The 21,747-nt window shown below is 48.0% G+C and overlaps 1 protein-coding gene across 1 annotated transcript in view; it reads right to left on the bottom strand.

Moving 5' to 3' along the window:
* The window catches only part of Dpysl2 (dihydropyrimidinase-like 2), a 118,658-nt gene that overhangs the window by 62,982 nt on the left and 33,929 nt on the right, over positions 1-21,747 (bottom strand). The gene's annotated exons all lie outside the window — the stretch shown is intronic.

Below are 21,747 nucleotides of genomic sequence, written 5' to 3'. Positions count from 1 at the left end.
CGGGGGCGGGGACGAGCCGGCCCCGGGCCGGGAGCGTGCAGCCTGCAGCTGGAAGCGGGGCCGGGGCGGCGGGGCATCCCCGGGGTCCGCCCTTTGTGCCCGCCGGACACGAGGACCGCGTGGGGGAGAGCGCCCTGCGGAGGCCCGAAGGCCTCAGTCCTGGGCCCTGCTCTGCCCCCTTGGCAGCCACTCCCACCCCCCCGGTGGGGTCGGGAGGCGCTGGGCGAGGGGCTCGTCCGGCTGGTGCCCGAGGAGACTGCGGCTCTGCGGCCCTCATAGACTCCCACGCCGCAGGGTTAAGCAGAAGGCGAGGAGGTGCGCTGCGAGGAAGCCAGAGCAACAGAAAAAGAGAGCTAATACCGCAAAAGAAGGGTAAACTGAGTCTTGGGGAACCTTCAGACCTTCGAGGCCAGTGAAAACCACGAAGGCCTGCCTCCCCAGTAGGCTCAAGTCGCCCTTAAAGGGCGTTCAAGGCCTCTCTGAGCAGCCCTAGGGATTGAACCTGCCAGTCAACCCAGTGTGATGCTCTTCACATCCATGTGGGGGGAAGAGCTGGTCCAGTGGGTACCCAGCGGGCCACCCCTTCGGAGGTTCCCCAGGAGGTACAAGAACTAAAACATCTGGACCCTCCTGGCTTTGTGCCTTCTGTGCTTGAGATCAAACAATGCAAACGATCAGTGGGGTTTGTTTAATTGGCTCACACCTGCTTAGTAAAGATTAGCCAGATAAATACAGAGTAACTTAGGACTCCTGGAGCCCTGTGTCTTGGTGACTGCACTTGGCTCCCCTGGCCACCAGGGGAGATGTGAAATTCACCCTAAAATCCCCACAGGAAGCTTCGCCTCTTCCAGTCCATTCCACTTGGACTTGGCCGTGCCTCTGGAGAAGACCAGGGGACGCCTCCCCTGTACCTGTCTGAGGTGTGAGAGCAGGGTGGGCTGATGTCCCCCAGTATTTGGTGTCGGCCACTACTGGTTAAACAAGACGTGGGGGAGAAGGTCCTATAAAATCGCAAGAAAAATAATCACTTGGCAAGACAGTAAAAAATCATTTTCCAATTAATTTAAAACAAAATGGTCTGTAATCATATTGTTTGCTTACATTCTTGTTATTCTTTCCTGATCCTGATTTGTTCGGTGTTAAGAGGTTTAAATACATCTTGTTATTTGCCAATTTGCCTTTGAATATTTTGTGTGGTGATGAAAGCTCTCAAGAGCTTTCCGTGATTGTCTTTGTCAGTTTTATCTCTAAAGCCATTGATGGATGGTTCTTAGTCGATAATTGACATTTCTACCCATAAATACCCGGAAATACAAGGTTTAAATTGATTTATCTGCTCGGTCCGGAGCCTGAGAGTACTTGGCACACAGAAGGTACAAACAGTTTTAGTTGGAAAATTAAAGGAAAACAACTGTGCATTCTGCAGGTCTTACTGTACGTACAGCTCAGTACAATGCAGAAAAATAAAAAGGCGTGGGAAAGAATTGTCCACGCGCTCTGCACGGATAGATTTGTTAATATAAACCATGTCTTTTTAAATCCTAAAAAAAAGCACTAGATGAGAATTTCCTGTGAAGTGACAAATCATCTGGGAACCTGATGTTCAAACCTATTCTCCAGCATGACCTTTCTGAATGTTTTAAATCTATGCCAAGCTGGGAACAGCAGTGCAGCCTGCTTCACGTTCACCGCCCCTTTCCAAGCCCGTCACCCCACACAGCACAAGGAGAGAGGAGGAAGCGCTAGTGAGTGAGGTCCTTAAGTCAAGAGCAGCAGCGTTCTGGGTGCCCTGGGTGCCCCGGGTGCGTGCCGTAAGGAGGTGCCTTCTCGGTCTGACCCCGGCTCTCCGCCCTGGACTCCACCCTGTCCTTGTGCTCAGCGAAGCCTGCTGTCCTGTGCTGTCAGAGCCTGTAAAATGCCCCTTCTCAAGTCTCTGCTGTTCCCTTCCCTCCCTCCCTTTCCCAGGACACTTTTTCTCAAGCCAAGCTCACCTCTCACCTTTCTAGGAAGTCTGCCCCTGATCTGGAGCACTCCTGACTTGTCCCCCTCTACTACTATGCACCGCCCATTATGGAGGTTTGTCCGTTTCTTTATTCATATCCAGACTCCCAGGTTGGGTGTACCCCACCCATGGCCCCCAGCCCACATGTGGCCCCAGGGCACCAGCACTAACGCAGTCTTTAACATGATTGTGTCATTTTTAATGGCATTTTTCCTGACTCATTGTATGGTGCCCAAGCTTGCAGGGCATCGGCGTCCTGGCCTGTGTCCTTAATCCCAGCGCCTGGAAGCCAAGGCGCCCCTGTTCTAGAAGCTGCGAGCCCACGCTCCTGCTGCCACCAGCACCCTGCCGGGCCACAGCAGGCAGCCTGGACCTCCGGTGTCTGAGGAAGCACTGCTGTGACGGTGCCAGGACCAGACTTCCCACACATCACCACTGCAGTGAATGTGGACGGAAAAAACCCCAAGTCAGGCTTCTGCTGAGCTGTCGCTGCACTCTTCCTTCCTGGCAGATCGTCACCCCCTCCCGAACTCCTAAAACCGCGAGGTAGGGGCTGGGGATTTAGCTCAGTGGCACAGCACCTGCCTGGCAAGCGCAAGGTCGTGAGTTCGATTCCTGGTACCAGAAAAAAAACCAAAAACAAACAAACAAAAAAAAACCAAGGTCCCTGCAACTTTGATACCACACCAGGAGTGCAGAGCAGCCACTCCCAAAATGAACCCCAGCGCAGACATGGCATCTCTAGAAACTGTCTCAGCACTGACGTGCAACTGTTCTCTCCCTCACGCTCCCTCTCTCCTTCTCCTTTCTCCAGTACTGGGATTTAACCAGCAGCACGCTGGCCAAGTGCTCTACCAGAGAGGTACAGCCTTTTCTATTTTATTGAGACGACATCTTGCTAACTTGCCCAAGCTGGCCTCGAACTTGTGACCCTGCCTCAGCCTCCCAAGTAGCCAGGATTCCAGGCCTGCACCACGTGCTCCCGTCATTCCTTGCGCACACCTGTGCTCTCCCACTCATGCTGTTACACCACCTGCACTGCACAATGCACCCTGTACCATGCCTCGGTGAGATTCATTTTCCTTCCTTTCCAAGTCTGAGCTCCCACAAAATAAGGACTCTTTCAAAAATCTTTCTCCTCTCTTATCCTTATAAATCAGTAGGACTAGGGGTTTAAAAGTGGCTGCATGCATGGATGTATGGAGAAATGGTAACACCCAGCTGGGATTCTTTTTTTTTTTTTATCCTAGCATTTTAACCCAGGACCTTCACACTGGGCAACACACACAGCACTTTGGTGGTTTGTTTGGAGACGATGTAAATTGCCCAGGCTGGACTCACACTTGTGATCCTCCTGCCTCAGCCTCCCTGAGCGCTGGGAATCGGGTATGAGCACTGCGCCCAGTTCAAATCAGGATTTGTAGGATGTTTGCGTTGTACAGCCTGCCAGGAAATCGGGGTGGGGAGCTGCAGACTGGAACCCTGGCGCCCTGGGGAGACGGGCTGCTTTCGGTTCCTCAGGGTCTGCCCGGCCCAGCCCACCACAGCCTTGGTTTCTGCTTCCCCTCTGGGAAGCTGTGGTGACCGTTTCTGCTTCTGAGGCGCCCGGAGCTCTGTGGGGCGCGACACCGAGAACGCTGCGGAGCGGGCGACTTCCAAACATAAAATGCTGACAGGAAGGACGGAGCCTGGCACGGCCAAGGAGACAAAGCCGCAGACGCCCGGGCTGCAGTGGGCCGCCAAGGGCCAAGGCGGTGCCGCAGCCTGCGGGGAAGGTGCAGCGGCCAGGAGAAGGTGCTCGTCTTTGCCAGAACCCAAGGGCACGGAGTAGGACACCTCGCTGCGGATGGCATCGGGCAGTCGCGACTGCTGCTCGCGCATGCGGCCCTGCAGGGCGCGCAGCGCAGGGGGACAGCAGGGACGGGCCACGGCACCTGCCGGCTGCCTGCTCGGTGGGCGCGTCCTTTCCTGGGTGGCCGCCAGCGAGCGTGGGCAGTGCAGACCTCCGAGCCCCGGGCCTCCTTGCTGGTGTTGGACGGACCGTGGGCCACCTCCGCCAGGACTCTGAAAGGGTCCTGCGGATGGATGTCCTGCTCCACCGGGCCAAGAGGCTTTCCGTGCAAATCCGCCAGGCACCCGGGCAATCCACAGCTTGCCGCCCATCCTGTGTGCCTACAGATTTTCCGGGGGTCTCTGAGCCCTCTGGAGACCCGGGCACCTGTCAGGCCGTCCTACCTCAGCCCGCCCCCTGGTGGCTGATGAGGAATGTGCATGGGGTCTGCCCTGTCCTGGAGTCCTAGATTCCATCCGGCCAGGAGAGGGTGAGGGTCCCAGCGCTCCCAGACCGCCTGTCTGTCCATCCTAACGGTGTGGCCCCTGCCCAGCCCGCATCCTCGTCTCCGGTGGGCAGGCCCGGGAATTGCTGCTTGGCACTGAGCCCCAGCCCGCCCCGCCCTTCCCTCTGGAGGAGGAAGTGGGAAACGTGAACTACAGGGAAGGTTTCAGCCCCTGCCCAGCCCTTCCTCAGCCGCCCAGAGCCCAGCGAGGCCTGTTCTCTCCCCGGTGGGAACATTTTACAATAGAAGACAAATATTATCACTATCATTCAGTACGTCTGCCTCCCGGTAGCAGCCCTGTCCGGTGAAATACTTCTCCGGAGTGGTAAGGGAGCCAGCACTTGTGAGCGCCTGCTGTGATCCCGCACGGTCCTGAGGGCTTCCCCACGCCTTCCTGGCTGGGGAGCAGCTCGGCAACGCGGCGCTTGCCTAGCGGCCCGAAGCCCTGGATTGGATCCCTACAGGGAAGGTACCACCAAAAGTTAAATAAATAAAAATAAACACATCTTCCTTACTCTTCCCCAAACCCTTGCTGGGTAAGTCTTCGTGTCCTTATTTTACAGGCGGGGAAAGTAAAACATAAGCCTAGGCGCAGCTTCCCACAGGAGCGGGAAAGGGATTCCAGTCCAAGCAACCCCAAAGCCCACAGGCGCTGCCTCGTGCAGCAGACAAGCACAGGGGATCTCTCTCCCTGCCCCTCCGAGCCCTGCCTCTGCACCTACATCCTTCCCCATGCCCCACAGTCAGCTGTCCATCAGATGGGGTGGTGCCCGCCTGCAATCCCAGCTCTTTGGGAGGCTGAAGCAGGAGGACCCAACATTTTAGCCCGGCCTGGGCAACTTAGCAACTTAACAAGACCCTGCTTGAAAATGTTAAATGGTCAGGTGAAGGCAGTAGGTTCAACCCCCATACACACACACACACACACACACACACACACAATTTTCCAACCCTTTCTGTCCTCATCCCTGGTAGATGTGTTGTTGGGTGGCCCGGGCCCTCCTGTCATGGGGACACGGACGGGTAGAAGGCACGATTTCCATGGGTGGGAATGCCTAATGCGCTGCCTCCTGGCTACAAAGAGCACAGGGTTTCAGACCGGCGGGCGCTGGTACACCGGGAACTGCCGATCCGGTCGGCTTCCTCCCGTACCACTTCCGTCCCCTCCGGCCCCCGGACCCCAAGATCCTCTTCCGGTCCTCGCAGGGACCTTTTTCCCCAGTGGGGGCCTGGCCCTCTCCTCTCCCCCTACGCCTGGCTCAGGGAAGTCACAGCCCGCGCGTCCTCCAGGGTCCCCTTGCTCAGCCTGGGCTCCCAGGAGCACCGCTCGTGTGCGAGTGGCTTTTTGTGTCCTTGGTGTTCTCAGTCTGTCTCTGCCTGTCAGTGCGAAGCCCCTGAGCAGCCTCATTCCCGGCCCACTCAGGGAACAGAGTGTACACGCGATGGGGGGCGGGAGCAGAGCACCCCCTGCCCACTCCCTCCTGGCCCCTCCTGCCAAGGTCCCAAGGCCTCTCTGCTGTGTCCCAGCCACCCAGATCCTGACTCAGCCCAGGCGTTTGTTTGTTTGTTTTCTTTGCTTTCCTGAGGATTGAACCCAGGGCCTTTGCGCTGCGCTACTTTCCCAAGCCTTTATTGTGCTTGTTTTGAGACAGAGTCTCACAGAGTCACTAAGTTGCCAAGCTGCTCAGGCTGGACTCAAATTTGTGATCCTCCTGCCTCAGCCTCCCAGAGTGCTGGGATTACAGGCCTAGGTCAGCAAGCCCAGCTCACCCTGGGTTGTTAAAATACCAGAATTGCATCACTGAAGAAGGTGCTAAAAGCAGGTTCTCCTGGCCCAGCAGACCTGCCCATTTCTGGCCACTGAGCTGTCCTTCGGAGGCTTCAGCTAAGTGTTCCTGAAGCCCAGCGCTGCGCGGGTGTCAGGGACAGGAGCTGTGCCTGGGTTTCTCTTTCCCAGTCACACCACAGGCTCGGGCTCCACCACTCCCGCAACAAAGGCACATTCTCACCAGCAGGGCCTTTCCCAAGTCAGAAACTGTATCCACTGCAGAAGCCAAGAAACGGTTGGGGGTAATCCAGGGACCTCAGGGTCTCAGGAGCTTGAGTCTCTTAAAAGAGTCAGCCATGAACGCTGCTCCTTCACCCAGAAATACATGGTAGCTCAGTGGTTCTTGTCCCCTAAGGCCTCTCTGGGGCAGTTTATTAGCTGAAGCTGGGAATTCTCACTAGACCCTGTGGATATGGGAAAGATTTCACAAAACTCTAGCCAGTTGTGGTGGTGCATGCCTGTGATCCCAGCATTCTGGGAAGCTGAGGCAGGAGGATAACAAGATCAAGCCCAGCCTGGGCAATTGAGACCCTGTCTCAAAACAAAAAAATAACAAAGAGCTAGAGTTATAATTCAGTGCAAAGGCCCTGGGGTCAATCCCCAGGACTATCCAAAAAATAAACAAAATTCTGAACTTTCCCCCAATCAAATTGATCTTCTTTCTTCCCTTCCTTGCTTCCCACCATTGTTTGCTTTCAGCTAGTGAGCTACTGTCCCCATGCACCTCAGAGATTGGGAGGAGTGCTTGGAGCTCCTCACCAGCCCCCTCCTGTGGCAAGGTGTGTGCAGAGCACCACAGGCTGATGGCACCCAGGGCTGTCCCAGCTCTGGAGAGGCTGTCTCCTCCACCCTAAGCTGGAGGGGGTGGTGGTGCTAACACCCACAGACTGTCATCAACCCAAAATTGGTCCCCCTAACTCCTAAGCACACTCAGGATCCCCCAAGAAACTGATTGGGACCCTTGCTAAGACATAAACCAGATAAGGCAATTAATGGAAAAATAAGCAGGTAACTAGTGCCGGGAGCCAACTATCTGCCTCATCAGTTGACCTTTAAACAAAATTCTACAGCAAAGGGCAAAGTTGAACTAATGTAGACCCAGACCGATGGAGGGCCCTGAGGACACTCAGAGATCTCCTGTTCTCTAATGAAGTCAGATTAGTCAGAAAGCCACTGTAAGGTGAAGAGACATTGAGAGGAAGAGCACAATCCTATGGCTGGAGAAATTAGGTCGGGAGTAATGCCCTTCACCTCTCCCCCTCTCCATCCAGAGCCACTGCCTCACATCACCACATTCCTGGATGGATGGGTGGATGGACGAATGGCTGGGTGGGTGAGTGGATGGATGGGTAGATGGGTGGACGGATGGGGATGGATGGGTTGGTGGATGGATGGATGGATGGATGGAGATGGATGGGTGGATGGGTGGAGATGGATGGGTGGATGGGTGGGCTGATGGGTGGATGGATAGATGGTTGGGTGGGTGGATGGATGGATGGGTGGGTAGATGGGTAGATGGGTGGGTGGATGGATGGATGGATGGATGGGTGGGTGGGTGGATGGATAGATGGTTAGATGGGTAGATAGATGGAAGGATAATGGATTCCTAAATGGATGGTTGGGGATTTAGCTCAGCGGCAAAAGCGCCTGCCTGGCAAGCGCAAGGTCGTGAGTTCAGTTCCCGGTACTGGAGAAAAACCAAAAAAATAAAAAAATAAAAATAAATGGATGGTTGGGTGGGGGAATAGATGGGTCAACAGGTGATGGATGAGTGGATGGTGGATAGGTGGATGGGTGGATGGATGAGTGGATAGATGGATGGGTTGATGTGAATATACACTTTGGACAGCACACTTTGCTATATAGTATATTTAGAATTCAAGTCTAACATGATCTTCCAAGGCACAAAACTTACAACCATCCCCCTTAAACTTTCTAGAAGGCTGTGGGTCGCTTCCCTACCAGTCCCTGCTTCCTGATCTTTTGTTTCCTTCCCCTCTGCCAAGCTTATCCATTTTCCCTCCAGGCCATAGTTTGTGTCTTCACCCCAGCCCAGTCCTAGGATCCCCACTTCCACCACCACCACTGGGTCAAGCACACTCAGTCCAGTTTCCAGTCAAGTCATAAGGTGGCAAGCTGGGCATGGTGGTGCACACCTATCATCCTAGCACTTAAAAGCCTGAGGAAAAAGGATTGCCGTGAGTTCAAGGTCAGCCTGGGCTACAGAGTGAGTTCAAGGCCAACCTAAGATACATAATGAGACTTTTTCTTAAAAAAAAAAAAAAGAAAAAACAAAAGTCCAAAGGAGGTATGAGCGTCATAAAACCCTATAGTCAGAGATTTAGTATTAGGTATTTTTTTCCTCTGAGACAGGACTTGGCATTTTATAGCCAGAAACTGGGATCTCTCCATCACCTTGCTATACACTTCCGGTCTCCTCCTTGGCCCTCTGAGCAGAGGGCTCTTGCGATTTTCCGTCTGGCATAGGCCCTCCCAAGTGCCATCAGCCAGAGCCTGCCTACCAATGTCTCCCTCTAAAACGTGGCTCCTGCCCGATTCCCTCTTGGGGACGGAAACTCTTACCCTGAACCCCAGCCTGGCTTATTCCAGGGACTGGGATCTGGCACCCACGGGTGGGCCTCCTGTGGACACCTGTGGAATGCTGACCACTACATACCAGCTAGAGTGGCCTCCTGTTGGATCCCCATCCCGGGGATCTGCAGAACTGAGGGACCGCACCTCTACACCTTAGGGCTCCCCCAGCCCAACCAAAGCACCACCCAGTGTCCAAAGCAGAGTCAGTAAGAGGCCTTCTTTGTCCGTCCTGGTGCACAGTGATTGTCTAGAACAGCTCCCGGTCCTTCCCCCTGGAAGAACAAAGCATTCTGCCTCAAAGGTGTTAAGAAATAACCCTCTTCTCACACAGCAGCTGGCTCCTTCCTGCACACTCAGAATAAAATGGGTAAAGCGGGGTGAGATGAAAGGCTTCGCAGACTGTGCAGTCTCCCTGAGTCACCAGAGTTGTAGCAGAGAGGGCTCACGCTTGCATGTAAAACAATAGGAATGGGGGGCCTGTCCTCTCGCCCCCATCCCAGCTTAACAGACCATTCGCGGAACAGCAAGTCTTAAGTCCACACAGGCGGGATGGAACAGCACATCTCTGTGTAAGAAAAGGAAACTCTCCTGAAGCGACACTGCCTCTCTTTCATGCCCCTTATACCCAGAAGCAGGGTTTGCTGAAGAACTTCCCACAGCAAGGATATGCCCTGCACAGGTACTGTCCACAGAAGTGACCAGGACATATAGCTCCACAAGAGTGTCCAGGAGTGACCAGGAAAATGTCCACAGGAGTGGACATTTGTCCACAGGACTGACCGGGAAATATGGCTGTCCACAGCAGTGACCAGTTAATATGGCTCGTGACACTGGGGAGCTGAATACTTAATTATTTTCATTTCAATGAACTTTTATACAAGTGAAAGTAGTTTTCACTGGAATAGCCTCTTGTGGCTGTGGCCGCCATGTTGGACGGCACAAAAGATCTGTCCAGAGGCCTCGACTACGGCCGAGCTTAACTGATGCCGAAGTCGTGGCCCACAGGCCAGACCAGCCCAAAGGCACATTTTGTTTGACCCTCAGAGTGATTTTAATAGATTTTTAATTTATATTCCTACATTGAAAGATTAGGAGATTATTTGCATGTGTGGCAATATCCTACAATACATATAGCCTTTATATATTCCAAACCTATACGAATAAAAAATTCTAAGAAAAATACATGAGGAGACTTTTGATGAAAGGTCACACTCCATGTTCTTATAGAAGATCAGAAGCTCAGGCAACTCTGCTTTCTGTTCCTACGGAGCCAGGCACTGCCGTTCTGCACACCCCCGTGGTCTTCTCACTATGGGGCTGGTTTCAGCTCCACCAGTCATTTGCCTGGGCCCTTTCACCCACGAAGGGACACGTCCCGTGAGGTCCTCTGCTGCATACCCCAGACCTCACCTTCCTTTTTGAGCAGTGCTCTCTCTCTACCGATGACCCTGAAGAGTCTGAAGTCAAAGAAGGAAAAGCACTTTTACAAAACAGCTGGTCTTCGTGAATGTTCTCAGGAGTCACCCTTATCGCTGTGAAATCAGTGCCAACTTTCCTCCCATACATGGCAAGACTGAGGCTGGAAGGTGTGAAACGAGCTACATCATTGGACAGAGAGCAGACAGCTAGAAAGTAACACCCCAGCCTCAAACCCAGGTCTATATCAGAATCCTCCACCGGCCCCCTGCAATGTTATGTGCACATCTCACATGACTGTCATGTTATAAAAGCCCCGCCCCTGGGCCACTGCTTCTGCACATGTGTTCAGGGCATAAGCAACAGGACGGGTCCTCCTTTCTGTGATTGAGCACTGAGGCAGTGGCCGCCAGCTGTTCCCCAAATCCATGCTCTCTTCTTTTAGGACACAACTGGACTACATTCCCAGCCTCCTCAGCAGCCAGATGTGACAGCTCTAGCCAGTTGATCCCATCCCCAGAGACAGAGAACTCCCAGTGTCCACCTCAAAATTTGTGAAGCCCTCCTGACAGCCCCAGGAGCAGTGCCTTGCAGGTGGGGAGCCAGGTCACTGCATGGAGTGGGAAGCCTGCATCCATCCCTGCTAGCCGATCACACCCCTTCCTTGAACTACAACGCAACACAGAAATAAATTCTCTCTGTGCTTGAGTCCCTGCAGCTCTTGGGGGTCTGTTCGTTGTAGCAATATTTTTTCTACCTAACTGCTATCACAGTCCTGGCTGAATTTTAAATTTGTATGAAACACACACACACATGCACACACACATGCACACAACACGTGCACACATGTGTGTGTGCACACACACATGCATGCACCTCTTGACTTTTCTGCACCTTCTTGACCTCAGGGACCTTGACCTGCCCTTATCTTGAGCCACTGGCTCTTGAGGCTACCTGGGCCTCATCCCCTCACTATAGCAAGGAGACCAGCGGAGTCTCCTTCTCCACCCCTAGCTGGACGCAGGGTCCAGCACCTGCACAGTCTGTACGGCATCACCCTTCTGTCACTCTTGCCCCACAGCCTCCCAGCCCGGGAGCAACCAAAATCCCACTGTGCCTTCACCACGCCAGCAGAGAGCGGCTGGAAAAAACCGCCCCCCGCCTCAGGGACCAGGGCAAAGAATCTCAGAAGAGCCTCCCACCACCAGCCACTTGCCCTCGACGGTCACCCGCTCACGTCTCAGCAGGAGCCATGTCCCTTACCGTTCTCGTGTGTTCTCAGCCTGCCCTGCATGGGAGCACAGTGGGGCTTGCACGACAAGGAATGAGACAGCAAAACTATTTCCGAGACCCAATCACATCTCTCCTCCTTCCCTACAGTCGCATAGAGGAGGTCAGCCTGCTTCTCCCAGAGGATGTGCTCTTTCCCATCCTTCTCTCTCCTGCCTCTCAGCCTCCTCCTCCCTCGAGTTTGGAGGCGTGCTCCGGCCCTTCCCTTCCGCCCAGGGCCCTGGGTTCCTGTGGTACCAGCTGTTTCCCCACTGCTGCCCTTCTTCCATAGTGATGCTTTTGGCAAATGTAGTCTACTCGCAGTCTTCACAGCCTCAACATCTGATCCCTCTCACCTCTCAACGCACTACGGGGGGCTTTGCCTGTTGATTCCACTGACAGTGGTCCAGCAAAGGGTCCCCAATGGGTCACCCAAAGAACATGCTGCTGGCTTTATTGGAAGTGACCTCTCTGTGACACCTAACATTAGTGCCTCTACCTTTTCTTCCAAGAGCTACTCATTTTCTTAAAAACCCTATTCTTCCATATTACTAAATGAAAAATTTAAGCTACAAAGCCCTTCAGATACTGTGATCACTAGCTGGAAAACCAATATTGACACATGAACAGTTCACATGAGGATTCACTTTTTATTTGGTTTCTGTTTTTGTTTTGAGGTGAGGTCTCGCTGTGTAGTTCAGGCTGGCCTCAGACTCATGACCCTTGTGCCTCAGCCTCCCCAGTGCTGGGATAACAGGTGTGCGCCTCCATGCCCAGCTGAGAGCTCATTTGGTTGTCACTTACTACTGTGCCACCATGCAGATGTGCCGTGGTTGGTCCATGCCCCTGCCCAGGCACGTGTAAAAATCAACAAAACCAAGAGTGTTTTAAAGAAGATAAACAAGGGGCTGGGGATTTAGCTCAGTGGCCAAAAGCGCCTGCCTGGCAAGCACAAGGTCGTGAGATCGGTTCCCGGTACCGGAGAAAAACCAAAAAAAAAAGAAACCAAAAAAAAATAAAGAAGATAAACAAAATTGTTAAACCTTTACCTAAATGAAGAGAAAGAGGGGAGCCTCAAATTCAGAAGAGGAGATGTTAATGATGGATTTATCAGGCATAAAAAGGGCCACAGAGAGTACATTATAAGAACAGTCACATGCAAACACACTGGAGACCCTAGAAGAAATGTATATCTTCCCAGAAAAATGCAACCTACCAAAACTAAATCAGGAAGCAATAGAGAGCTTTAGAAGACTAGTAACAAACTAGGAGATTATATCAGTAGGAAAAAACTCCCAACAAAGAAAGGCCCAGGGCCTGAGGACTTCATGGGGAAATTCTAGTGCTCACCTTGGCAGTTCACTTACTAAAATTCATGAGTAAATTCTGCTAAATATTTGAAGATTTAATACCAATCCTTCTAAAAATTCTTCCAAAAACTAGAAGAGGAACCCTTCAAACTGGTTTTGTGAGGCCAAAAACCCCACAGGCCAAAATCCTTGATGGACGTAGATGTAAAAATCCTTGATAAAATATTAGCAAATCGAATTCAACAGCATATTAAAAGGATCATACTCTGTGACACAATAGCTTTTGTCCAAGAGCCTCAAGGATTTTCAACGAATGCAAATCAGTGTGTTACAATCGTGTAAACAAAATGAAAGCCAAAAAAACCATCATTTGAATAGATAAAAGGAAAAAGCACTTCACAAAGCTCAGCACTCATTCAAATTAAAAGTTTCAAGCAGTATGTATAGAAAGACCTTAGCACAAAAAGACCATATACAAAAGAAACCCAGAGCTAAGACCATAATCAAAGAGGGAAAATGGAAAGCTTCCCTCTAAAATCTGGTACAAAGCAAGGATGCTCATGTCACCATTTCTTTTGAAAGTCCTAGCCAAAGCAATTAGACAAGAAAAAGGGCACCCAGATTGAAAGAGAAAAAGCAAAAAGTCTATGTTCATAGACTACATGATCATATACATATAATACCCTAAAGACTCAACAAAAATCCCCTGGAACTAAAAAGTGACCTCAGTAATGTCTTGGGCTATAAAATCAACATAGAAAATTTCATTTCTATAAACAAACAATGAAATAGCCACAAAGGAAATTAAGAAAAAATAGCCTCATTCACCACAGCTGCAAAAAGAATAAAATATATAGGTATAAACTTAACCAATGAAGTGAAAGATTTATGTATGGAGGATTATAAAACATTGATGAAGGAAATTAAAGAATACACAGATAGATGGAAATCAGCCTATGTTCATATTAAAAGAATTAATACTGTTTAAATACCCATCCTACCTAAAGTGATATATGGATTCAGTGTAATCTCTACCCAATGCCATTCACATTATGTATAGAAATAGAAAACAATTTTAAAATTCGTATGGCACCACCAAAGACTGACTAGACAAAGCAGTTTTGAGTAGCCAGAAGAACCAAAGCTAGAGGTGTCACACTTCTTGATTACAAAATACTGTGTTCTAAGGCTACCATAATAAGAACAGGGTAGTCCTGCTCTAGAGAGACCCACAGATCAAGGAACACAACAGGGTGGCCCAACTCCACAATCTGTGAGGGTGCCAAGGGACAGATTTGGTGAACAAAAAGAACTCTCATTTATTTTCTGATGAGGTGTGAAAGAATACAGCCATTTTTAAAGTCAGTTTGGCGGTTTCTTATAAAACTAAACATAATCTCACCATGGGCTTCAGCAGTCATGCTCTGTGATGAGACAAAACTGTGTAATCATACAAAAATCTGCAGAAAAAAATTTATAGGAGCTTTGTTCATAATTGGACAAACGTGAAAGCTGCCAACATGTGCCTGGGCAGGGGCATGGACCAACCACGGCACATCTGCGTGATGGCACAGAAGTGACAACCAAAAGAGCTCTCAGCTGGGCATGGTGGCACACGCCTGTTATCCCAGCACTGGGGAGGCTGAGGCACAAGCGTCGTGAGTCTGAGGCCAGCTTGGACTACATAGTGAGACCTCGTCTCAAAACAAAAAAAGAAGCCAAAACAAACAAACAAAAAAACCAGTTAATCTTCATGCGAACTGTTTATAATGTGTCAATATTGGCTTTCCAGCTCACAGTATACGAAGTGCTTCTAACTTAAAACTTTCATTTTTTTAATTTTTATTCGGTTGTTGTTCTCCATTTAATTTATTTCTACTTTAATCTTCACTATTTCCTTCTTTGGCTAACTTTGGGCTTATCTTGATCTTTTTTTAATCCCATAAGTTATAAAATTATGTTGTTTACTTGAGATATTTTTTCTTCTCAGATATAGGCATTTGTTGCTACAAATTTTTCTTTTATAACTACGTTTGCTGTACCCATTACGTTTCAGTATACTGTGCTTTCATTTTTGTTTGTTTTAAAATACTTTTCAAATTCCCTTTGACCCAATGGTTGTTCAAAAGTGTGTTATTTGGTTTCTGTGTGTTATTATTAACTTCCAGTTTCATTCCATTGTGGTTGGAAAAGGTATCTGGAATGGTTTTGAATGTATTAAATTTGTTAAGACTCACTTCGTGATATAAGATCTGATCTGTCCTGGAGAATCTTCCACATGCACTTGAGAGGAAGGTGTGCTCTTCTGCTGCTGGGAAAGAAGTTAGTTACACATATGTCAGGTCCACTTGCTCTATAGTGTTCAAGGCAGCTGTCATCGACTTTCTGTCTAGGTAGTCCATCCATTATCACAGGATAGTCATTTATTATTGGCAATAATAAGTGCTGGGAAGTTCCCCAGAACTTCCCCACCACTAATATATTTTTGTCAGTTTGTGACATCAGATCTGTCAATATTTGCTTTACAATTTTAGGTGCTCCAATGTTGACTAAGTACACATATATACGAGATGGATGGACATTTTATTATTATAGAATGACCTTATTTGTCTCTAGAGACAATTTTACAGTTAACATCTATTTTGCCTAAGTATAGCCACTCCTGCTGTTGGTTACTCTTTTCATGAAATACTCCTTTCCATGTCCTCACCATCAGTGTGTGTCTCTTCATCATCTATGTGTGTCTTTAATTCTAAAGTATGTCTCTTATAAACAGCACATCATCAGGCCTTGCTTTATTACCCATTAGCCACTCTATGCCCTTTGACTGATGAGTTTAATCCATTTTGATTTAAAGAAATTACGGACAAGGGAGGACTAAGTACTGTTGCTTTGTTAATTTCTTTCTATTTGTCTTGCAATGACTTTATTCCTCTTTTCCTCTTGTTTTGTTTGATGATTTTTGGTATTGGTTTGCTTTCCATTTTTTTCATTATCTTTTGTGAAACTACTACACACTTTTTTTGGTTTTGTTTTGTTTTGCTTTGTTTCTGGTGCTGGAAATTAAACCCAGGGCCTCCTACATGCTAGAAAAGTACTCTGTCACTGAACTACACTCCTGGCTCTCTATTACCTGGTTTTTATTTGTTATCTTGATAGTTGTATAAAATATCTTGTAGTTGTAACTTTTCTTTATATGTCATAACTTAAATGCACACACACTGCTCTTTTAACCACCCTCATGCTTTGTGTTCTTGCAGACAGAGTTTGCTTCTTTTAATATTATGTACTCATTAACAAAATTTTATCTCACTTTCATACTGGGATTCAAAGAAATTCACACTCCCTGTATAATATTTGATTAATCTGTATCTCTTTACCCCAAGACTCATGCTTTTGTGTTGCTACCCAGCACATTTTTCATTTCTATGAAACAAAAATTCAAGAAAACAATTCCTTAAAGCAGGCTTAATGGTGACAAACTTCTTCACTGTTAGATTTGTGTTTTGTTTTTTGGCTTCCCCAGCTGTAACGCTATGTTAGAGATGAGCTCCCTCAGAGATCACAGCTTTTAGCTCCCCTTCATTTCTAATAGATAACTTTGTCTGCTGTAGTATTCTTAGTTGGCAGAGGTTTTTTTTTCCTCCAGAACTTTGAATGTATCATCCACTCTGTCCTGGCCTGCAGTTTCTGCTAAGAAAACTCGAGACACTGAGAGTCTAATGGAGATTCCCCTGTATGTGTTGAGTCCCTTTTCCTTTGCTGCTCTGACAATTTGGTTGGACAATGGCTTGGGTTAGATTTGTCTGAATTTGTCCTATTTGGAGATCTTTAAGCTTCGTGGATTTAGAAGTCTATTGTCCTCCCATGATTTTGAAATTTTTCAGTCATTATTTCAGTAAGTTTTTCTGCTCCTATTTCTCTTTCATCTTCTGAGACTCCTTTAGTGCATACACTGATCTGCTTGGTGGTGTCCAAGAAATTTCATAGGTTTCTGCATTCTTTTTCATTCTTTTTTTTTTCTCCTCTGACTGGATAATTTCAGATGGTCTGTCTTTGAGTTTACAGATTGTCTCTTGTGTTTGCTCTAGCTGTTGAAGGGCTTGATTCATTTTTTTCATTCACTCATTGTACTCTTCAGCTCCAATATGTGTTTGGGTTTTGCTGCTTTTATAGTGATTTCTGTCTCTTTATTGAACTTAGGGTTTTGCTCTTGTATTGTTTTCCTGATCTCACTGAGTTGTCTGATTATGTGCTCTTATACCTTATTCATCCTCCCTAAAACAATTACTTGGTATTCTTTTGCAGGCAATATGTGTGTCTCCTTTCTTTGGGGGTCAATTACTGGAAAACTGCTACATTTCATTGGTGTTGTCGTATTTCCTTGATTTTTCATATTTCTTATATGGCATTGATGTCAGTATACTTGAGAGATTAGTCTTTATGTACAAGTGGATGTGAGATCATCTGTGCGGGGTGTGGTAACTTCAGCCTCAAGGTTACATGGGGGCAGTGATGGCTGTGGAAAGGGTGCAGGGATGTACTGTGTGGAGCCTCATCTACTGAGATTAGCAAGACCAGCATATCCTCAGGGGCCAGCACCACAGTTGTCCATAGTAATAGTGAGGAATATCAGGGTCCTCCTAATCTCTCTTCTGTATACACAAGGAAGTCATGGTCAAGGAAATCCCTCCTGGCACTGGGTTGGGTTAACAGGTCCACTTCCTGCACTGGTAATGCCAGTGTCCAAGGCACGTGACCATGCACAGTGGCCAAGAAGTTAGAGTATGGATCACAGGTACAGCTGCAAACAAGAGACAGAAGCTCTGGTCCTTGAGGGAGGTGCAATGGGTAGGATGCAGCAGTGGATTCCTCTCTGCTGGGATGTAGCAGAGCTCCCTCCTCAGGGAAGGTACAGCACCATGGACTCCAGCTCCATCAGCTGGGCTCAGTGGCAGTGAAGATAGTGTGAGTCCTCTGTGGCAAAAGCTGCAGGTGTCCCCATGGTGATAAGGGCTGCTAGGGTCCTCCTTTTCTCCGTTACCTCATGCCAGGAGGTTGCACCAATGAGCTGCCTCTTGGTGCATAAAGATATTGAGCTCTGCTGGCTGGGGTAGGGGATGGCATGGACTTAAACACTTGTTGGTCCCTTTCTTGTAGTTATCCTTAGTGTTTGTGCTTCATCATATTTCTGTAGTTCTCCACTGCCCCGCAACCATACACACACCTAGTACTGGAGATTGAGCCCAGAGCACTATCCCTGAGCTATATCCCTAGCCCTTTTTTATTTTGAGATGGGGTCTTGCTAAGTTGTCCAGGCTGGCCTTGAACTTGTAATCCTCCTGCCTCAACTTCCTAAGTGGCTGAGATTATAGCTGTGCACTGCTACACCTTGTTTCTATACAGTTCCTTATTGTATACCAGAACTCTCCTGGAGCTAGCTTTATAAGTATGCAGTTATTTGTTTGTCTTTTGTTGTTTTTGTGTTGGCGCAATGAACATCCTAGTTTGCCATTCCGCTGCAAGTGTTATGGCTTGTGTCTATATGTCCCCCCCAAAGCCCCATGCAGTCATTGTTGGGGCTTTTTCAGAGGTTGCTGAAGTATGTGATTGATTCATGGTGCAATGCTAGGATTAAAGGTGTTAGGATTAAGGGTGGGTGATTACTAAATCAGTTCACAATTAGTTTGGCACTGCCCTAATCCTGCTAGTCTGTATACAAGATAAGAGACAGAAAGAGGCTTGTCTTGTCCCTTGCTTACTTTGCTACCTTCTGCCTAACATGTATTATTTCTCCTCTGCAATGCCTGTCTGCCATGTCACTCTGCCTTGGACCCAGCAAATTATGGACTGACACTTCTATAAACTGTGTACTAAATAAACCTTTCCTCCTTTAACTTTGGGGGCTAGGTATTTTGTTTCAGCAATGAAAGAAAAGTAACTAAGACACCCAGGAAGGACACTTTTGTTATTTTTACAATCCCTAGCTGCCACCACCTTTACCAAGTGATCAAAGTAATCGTAACCAGTAATGGCACAAATGAGTATCACATAGCTCATGATATATTCCATGAAAAGATGTAAGATCACTTTAGTGATAATCTGTAAAACATGTGTCAATCAGGCAGGAACATCAGATACATCCAAATGGAGAGATGGCCTATAAAATAAGTGATCTGTCATTTCATTAGGTCCAGAGTTGGGCAAGTCAGGGAGAAAGTAACTGTTCCAGACTGAAGGATACCAAAAAGACGTGACAACTAAGTGCAAATCTTCTTGTGGATATTCGACCCCATAAAGGACACTTTGGACAAGCAGAGAAACTGGACAGGAGGCTGAGGATCAGAAGGTAGTACTGTGCCAACGTTAACTTTCTGATTTTGATGGTTTTAATTGTAGGAATGAAGGATGATGTTCTTATGCTTTAGGAAATGTACCCTAAAGAATTACAAAATAATAGAACATTATATCTACAGCTTACTCTCAAATAATTCAGAAAAAACCCATAGGTGTGTGGTGGTAGAAGAGAGGAAAGAATAATAAAATAGATGTACTAAAACGCCACCAGTTAGGAAAGCTGGATGAAAAATACACAGAAATGCTGTACCATTTCTGCAACTTTTGTGTACATTTTAAATGTGAAGTTTTTACAATGTAAAGTTTTTTAAATGTAATTTTTAAATGTAAAGTTTTTTAAAACTTAAAAGGCACAAACCAATTTTCACAAAATATTAACTAAATAATACTAAGTGTCTGGCATTTAGGACCCTAGGCTGAAGCATCCTGCACCTGTGAACGTACCTCTGTCCTGTGGCAGCCTCAGCAGCCTGTCCAGCCTGGCTTCCACCCAGGAGCAGAGGGCAGATCCAGGACCAGGTTTTGGTCTCATCCAGGACCAGGTTTTGGTCTCTCCCAGAACATCTGATTTGCCCTAATTATCCAAATATTCAGGCAATCATAGGGAGATCAAGACCTAATCATTTCAGTAGGAGTTATCTCTAATTCCTACAGTCATAAGCTGGGGGCAGTGGCCCACACCTAGTACAGTTAGAAACACAGGAGCTGAGGGAGTCACTCCCTTCTATCCATTTACAATAATTCTAAACAGGACTTATGGCCATTCTCCCTTCCACTTTCCTAAGAGAGGTAGAAAATCAAATGACAAAAACCCAGACCTCTGAGAGCACAAGCAAGTCAGAACTCCTAGCCTGACTTTCAGTTACATCACCCTACTCCCATCACATCAAGGGTTCATAAATACATACTACATGTCGTACATTAATTAAAACCTGAGAGACTTCTGGGGCAAAATAGCTGTTGAGAGTCCTTAAGATGACTCAGCATCCTGTCAATCATTCCTGTCAATCACACCTAGAGATTCCGAGGGAGGCACCCAGGCTGAGGTGCTTATCCTTTAAACCTGAGAGCCTGATTTATTGGTAGTGGCAGCTATTGTCAGTTCCATGTGCTGTAACCCATGTGCAGTATGATGGCTTTTCTCTCACCCTAGCACCATTTACCTGTCTGGGCCGTATCTTTTGTTGGCATGGACTTGCCCTGAGCCCAGTTTCTCAATGATCTTCAATAAATGTAGCTGCCTACCATCTGCTACTGGGCGTACCCTCAGCAATTCCTTGCTTGTTGTACACAAGAACCTGGATTATACCTGTCCATTGCATGGTAACACACCTATATCCCAGCACTCTGGTAGGCTGAGGCAGGAGGATCACAAGATTAACTCAGCCTGGGCAACTGAGCCAGACCCTGTCTCATAACAAAAATTAAAGAGGGCCAGGGAAGAAGTTCAAAGTAGAACCCTGGGTTGAGTGCCCCCTCTACACTGGAGAAAAAAAACACCCCAAAACTATTAACAAATTTCTTTAAGCCATTCATTAGAAAATCAGCTCTAAAAAACATCCCACACCAGAAGAAAATCTTTACTATGCATCACAAACTTCATTTACTTTCTTCCTGGTTGTAAGTTTACCGGATGTGCCCTGCTCATCCCCAACCAGATCTCTTCTGCGGCTGAGTCAGGGTGTGGCCGCCCTCTTCACCTTCCCTCCACGTCTTTCTCCTCCACTCAGCCGCCTCACAATCCTGACCTTCACCAGTCTCTGCTACGTGCAAACGTCTCTCCTGTTTCTCTTGTGCATCCGTTACGCTTAATTCCAGACTCCTCTTGGTTCAAACAGTCCACTCCCCTCTGTCAATCCCCCGTTTGGGCCCTGCCCACCTAATCATTTACTTGTGAGAAGCTTTTGCCAGAGAGATGATAACTGCGAGGGGGAGAATGCAACATGAACTTGTCACGTGACCAACCGAGGCGGGGTCACCGCAGGCCGCTCTCACGGGTAGTCCTGCTGTTGTTGACACAGACACTGGCACTGTGTCCTGGCACATTCATTTGAAAGCAAGGCCAATAAGTTAATAATCTCTTCTCGATTAGCTCATCTAAATCAATAGCTACTTTCCACTCCGATTCATAAAACAGATCCACATGCCCGACATGAACCAAAAATGCAAACCTCGGCATTCAGTTTTGCATCGGTAGGCCCGAAACACCATTCATTTCTCTCTTACACTTTCCACTGCAATCTTCACGCTTCTGTTTTATGAACTGAATTCGGGCTTCAGACCAGACTAGAAGGTCACACAGGTTCAGAGGCAATAGTGAGACAGGAGATAGGCATGGTTTAGGCTGGCTGGGAAAAAGACGTGTCGCAGGATCCCAGGATCTACACAGCTCCGACCCTCGGGACCTCATATGTAGAACTTCTCCCGGCTTCTTGCAGACAGACACCAGGAAGAGCTCGCTATTGTGACTCTTCATGGTCGCCCACCCTATGTCTCCCAGACCAGGGTGTGCTTTTAATTTTGCTTTTCCCCCTTTTGTTTGGCCTGAGTTTGCACTGCAGAGCCAGTTTCTCCCTTAGCCCTTCACCCCTCATTTTTCAAATAAACTTTTGGCGCCATTTGGCTTGTCTCATT

The sequence above is a fragment of the Chinchilla lanigera genome, unplaced genomic scaffold (genome assembly GCF_000276665.1).
Source record: "Chinchilla lanigera isolate Chin_1 unplaced genomic scaffold, ChiLan1.0 scaffold00002, whole genome shotgun sequence".
Classification (NCBI taxonomy): domain Eukaryota; kingdom Metazoa; phylum Chordata; class Mammalia; order Rodentia; family Chinchillidae; genus Chinchilla; species Chinchilla lanigera.
The sequence above is the reverse complement of the archived record's forward strand: the minus strand, read 5'-3'. Positions and strand labels throughout refer to the sequence as shown.